This window comes from Stegostoma tigrinum, chromosome 15 (assembly GCF_030684315.1).
Source record: "Stegostoma tigrinum isolate sSteTig4 chromosome 15, sSteTig4.hap1, whole genome shotgun sequence".
Taxonomy (NCBI): Eukaryota; Metazoa; Chordata; class Chondrichthyes; order Orectolobiformes; family Stegostomatidae; genus Stegostoma; species Stegostoma tigrinum.
Window position 1 is genome coordinate 70108162 of NC_081368.1, and position 5768 is coordinate 70113929.

Below are 5768 nucleotides of genomic sequence, written 5' to 3' on the forward strand. Positions count from 1 at the left end.
GACATTCCCACTCTGCTAGCACTTTGATATTGTGTTTGTGCTATCACATGAATATTCTCCCCATGTTCTTACATGCGTGTTCTCTGTATGATGTTACACTGATATTCTCAATACTATTTCAAGGACATTATCTCTGTGCTATTACCGTTGGTATTCTCCCTATGCCATTGTGTTGGTATTCTCCCTGTGCTATTCCATTGATATTCTCCCTGTGCTATTCAATTGATACTCTCCCTGTGTTATTATATTGATAATCTGTGTGCTATTACTTTGATGTTCTGTCTATGCTATTACGTTGATATACTCTGTGCTACTACATTGATACACTCTCTGTGCTATTACTTTGACATTTTCTGTGTTCTACCATTTTATTAATCTCTTTGTGCTATTGCATCAATATTCTCTCTGTGCTATTTCATTTTTATTCTCTCTGTGCATTTACTTTGATATTCACTCTGTGCTATTACTTTGATATCCTCTTTGTTATCACATTGACATTCTTTCTGTACTGTGTCAGAAATCACATTGCAACAGTTTATAGTCCAAGATAATAAAATGTGAGGCTGGATGAACACAGCAGGCCAAGCAGCATCTCAGGAGCACAAAAGCTGACGTTTCGGGCCTAGACCCTTCATCAGAGAGGGGGATGGGGAGAGGGAACTGGAATAAATAGGGAGAGAGGGGGAGGCGGACCGAAGATGGAGAGTAAAGAAGATAGGTGGAGAGAGTGTAGGTGGGGAGGTAGGGAGGGGATAGGTCGGTCCAGGGAAGACGGACAGGTCAAGGAGGTTGGATGAGGTTAGTAGGTAGCTGGGGGTGCGGCTTGGGGTGGGAGGAAGGGATGGGTGAGAGGAAGAACCGGTTAGGGAGGCAGAGACAGGTTGGACTGGTTTTGGGATGCAGTGGGTGGGGCGTAAGAGCTGGGCTGGTTGTGTGGTGCAGTGGGGGGAGGGGACGAACTGGGCTGGTTTAGGGATGCAGTAGGGGAAGGGGAGATTTTGAAACTGGTGAAGTCCACATTGATACCATATGGCTGCAGGGTTCCCAGGCGGAATTTGAGTTGCTGTTCCTGCAACCTTCGGGTGGCATCATTGTGGCAGTGCAGGAGGCCCATGATGGACATGTCATCTAGAGAATGGGAGGGGGAGTGGAAATGGTTTGCGACTGGGAGGTGCAGTTGTTTGTTGCGAACTGAGCGGAGGTGTTCTGCAAAGCGGTCCCCAAGCCTCCGCTTGGTTTCCCCAATGTAGAGGAAGCCGCACCGGGTACAGTGGATGCAGTATACCACATTGGCAGATGTGCAGGTGAACCTCTGCTTAATGTGGAATGTCATCTTGGGGCCTGGGATGGGGGTGAGGGAGGAGGTGTGGGGACAGGTGTAGCATTTCCTGCGGTTGCAGGGGAAGGTGCCGGGTGTGGTGGGGTTGGAGGGCAGTGTGGAGCGAACAAGGGAGTCACGGAGAGAGTGGTCTCTCCGGAAAGCTGACAGGGGAGGGGATGGAAAAATGTCTTGGGTGGTCCAACAGGTTGTCTCTTTGCTGTTATGTTGATATTCTCACTGCGCTAATACATTGATGTTCTCACTCTGCTAGTATATTGATGTTCTGTCTGTGCAATTACGTTGATATCATCTGTGGTATTAAATTGATATACTCTGTGGTATTAGATTAATATTTTCTGTACTATTCCATTGATATCCTCTCTGTTCTGTTACATTGACATTCACTCCATGCATTTATGTTGGTATTCACTCTCTACTCTTTTGTTGATGGTCTCTCTGTGCTATTACATTGATCTTCTTTCTGTACTGTTACACTAATATTCTCTCCATGGTATTACATTGGTATTGTCTCGGTGATATGACAGTGATATTCTCTTTGTGCTATTATATTGAAATTCCCTATGTGCTATGACATTGATATTCTTTCTATGCTGTTACTTTGATATTTTCTATGTGCTATTATTTTGATATTCCTTGTGCTATTACGTTGATATTTTCTGAGCTGTTAAATTGATATTCTGAGCGCCAATAAATTGATATTCTCTGTGCGCTATTACATTGACATTTTCTGTGTGCTATTACCTTGATATTCTCTCTCTGCTATTACATCGATATCCTTGCTGGCTATTACATTGATATTACCTCTGTGGTGTTACTTTGATATTCTTAGTCGTGTTACATTAATATTCTGTCTGTGCTGTGCTGTTAATATGGTCTCTTTCCTCTGACGGTGATATTCTCTGTGTGCTATTAAACTGCAATTCTCACTGTTCTACCACTTTTAGTTCTCTGTTTGCTGTTACCTTGATATTCTCAGTTATATTTCATTAATAATTTCTCTGTGCTATTGCATTGATATTCTCTCTGCTATTGCATTGATATTCTCTATTCTATTTGATGGATGTCTGTTACATATTAATATTCTGTGAGCTATTACATTCATTTTTTTCTGTGCAATTACATTGGTATTCCCTCTGTGCTATTGTATCGATAACCTCTATACTATTATATTGATATTCTGTGTGTGCTATTACGTTGATATTCTCTCTCTGCTATTACATTGATATACTCCCTGTGCAATTACAGTGAAGAGTTCTCTGTAGTATTCCATTCATATTTCCTCTGTGCAATTTCATTAATATTCCCTCCATGCTATCATGTTGATATTCTCTGTGCTATTGCATTGATATTCTCTTTGTGCTATTATATTGATCTTCTCTCTGTGCTTTTATTGTCATGTTCTCTGCTGCTACATTGATATTCTCAGGTCTATTAAATTCATATTGTCTCTGTGCTATTACCTTGATATTCTGTGCGCTATTACATTGACATTCTCTATGCTGTTGGTGTATTGGTGTTCCCTCTGTGCTATTACATTGATGCTCTCTCTGTCCTGTTCCATTGATGCTCTGATTGTGCTATTACATTGGTATTCTCTCTGTGTTGTTATGTTGGTATTCTCTCTGTGTATTCTTCCATCAATATTTTCCCTGTTATTCTATTTGTATTCTCTCTTTGCATTGATATTCTAAGTGCTATTACAGTGATATTATGACTGTACTCTTACGTTTACATTCTCTGTGGTCAATCACATTGATGTCGTCTCTGTGCTATTACTTTGGCATTCGCTATGCTATTAGCAGATATTCTGTGTGCTATTACAGTGATATTCTGTCTGTGCTATTACATTCATATTGTCTATGCCATTATGTTGATATTCTGTCTGAGCTATTACAATGCTATTTCAATGACAGTTTCTCTGTGCAATTAAATTGATATTCTGTGTGCTATCATATTCATATTCATAATATATTATGTTGATATTCTCTCTGTGCTTTCACATTGATATCATCTCTGTGGTATCACATTGATGTTCTGTCTGTGTTAGTACGTTGACATTTTAGAACATAGAACATAGAACATAGAACAGTACAGCACAGAACAGGCCCTTCAGCCCACAATGTTGTGCCGACCATTGATCCTCATGGATGCACCCTCAAATTTCTGTGACCATATGCATGTCCAGCAGTCTCTTAAATGACCCCAATGACCTTGCTTCCACAACTGCTGCTGGCAACGCATTCCATGCTCTCACAACTCTCTGCGTAAAGAACCTGCCTCTGACATCCCCTCTATACTTTCCACCAACCAGCTTAAAACTATGACCCCTCGTGCTAGCCATTTCTGCCCTGGGAAATAGTCTCTGGCTATCGACTCTATCTATGCCTCTCATTATCTTGTATACCTCAATTAGGTCCCCTCTCCTCCTCCTTTTCTCCAATGAAAAGAGACCGAGCTCAGTCAACCTCTCTTCATAAGATAAGCCCTCCAGTCCAGGCAGCATCCTGGTAAACCTCCTCTGAACCCTCTCCAAAGCATCCACATCTTTCCTATAATAGGGCGCCCAGAACTGGACGCAGTATTCCAAGTGCGGTCTAACCAAAGTTTTATAGAGCTGCAACAAGATCTCACGACTCTTAAACTCAATCCCCCTGTTAATGAAAGCCAAAACACCATATGCTTTCTTAACAACCCTATCCACTTGGGTGGCCATTTTAAGGGATCTATGTATCTGCACACCAAGATCCCTCTGTTCCTCCACGCTGCCAAGAATCCTATCCTTAATCCTGTACTCAGCTTTCAAATTCGACCTTCCAAAATGCATCACCTCGCATTTATCCAGGTTGAACTCCATCTGCCACCTCTCAGCCCATCTCTGCATTTTGTCCCTGCTATTACATTGATATTGTTTCTGTGCTTTTACATTGATATACTCTCTGTGCTATTACATTGATATTCTCTTTGTACTATTACTTTGACATTCTTTCTGTGTATTCTTCCATCAATATTTTCCTTGCTACTCTATTTGTATTCTCTCTTTGCTACTACATTGACATATTACCTGTACTTTTACATTGCATGATCTGCATGTTTACATTGATATTCTTTCTGCTATTACATAGATATTCTGTCTGTGCTATAGCATTGATATTCTCTCTGTACTATCATATTGATATTCTCCATGTTATTGTCTGCACTATTATGTTGATATGTGCTGTTACATTTATATTCTCTATGTAATTAAACATTGATATTGTCTGCGCTTTCATTGATATTTTCTCTGTGCTATCACATTGATGTTCTTTATGTCTATTACATTGAAATTACCTCTGTAGTATTATGTTGATATTCTCAGTTGGATTACATTAATATTCGTTCATCCTATGCCATTGATAATGGTCTATGTGCTATGACAGTGATATTCTCTATATGCTATTAAATCAACATTCTCTCTGTGCTATTACTTTCATGTTCTCAGTTTGCTGTTGCCTTGGTATTCTCAGTTCTATTACATTAATATTGTGTCGATGCTATTACATTGATATTTTCTCTGTCCTGTTACATTGATATTCTCTTTGCTATTCCATTGACATTCCCTCTCTGCTAACACTTTGATGTTGTGTTGTGTTATCACATGGATATCCTCCCTGTGTTTTCACATCAATGTTCTGTTTGTGTTTTTAAATTTATGTTCTCTGTATGATGTTACACTAATATTCTCTGTGCAATTTCAATGACATTCTCTCTCTGCTATTAAATTGATATTGTCTATGTGCTACTACTTTCATATTCTTTCTGTGCTATTACATTGATAGTATATGCGCTATTATGTTGATATTCTGTCTGCGTTATTATATTGATATTCTCCCTGCGCTCTTATATTGACGTTCTCTCTGGGCTTTTTAATTGACATTCTTTCTGTGCTATTTCTTTCATGTTCTCTCTATGTTATCACATTCATACGTTCTCTGTGGCATTACATTGATATTCTCTATGCAATTTAATGGATACACTCTGTATGCTGTTAAAATTGATATTCTCTGTGCAATTACATTTTTATTCTCTCTGTGCTATCACATTAATGTTCTCTCTCTCTGCTGCTCGTGCTATTACATTGGTATTCTCCCCATGCATTGTGGTGGCATTCTCCCCGTGCTATTGCATTGATATTCCGTCTGTGCTACAACAACGATATTCTCTCTGTGCTATTCCATTGATATTCTCTCCGTATTATTACATTGATAATCTGTGTGCTATTACGTTGATGTTCTTTCTGTGGTAACATATTGATGTTCTCACTGTGCTATTACTTTGATGTTCTGTTTGTGCTATTATGTTGAAACTCTCTGTTCTATTCCAGTAATATCCTGTCTGTTCTGTAACATTGACAGACTCCCTGTTCAGTTAAATTTATGCTCTTTGTGCT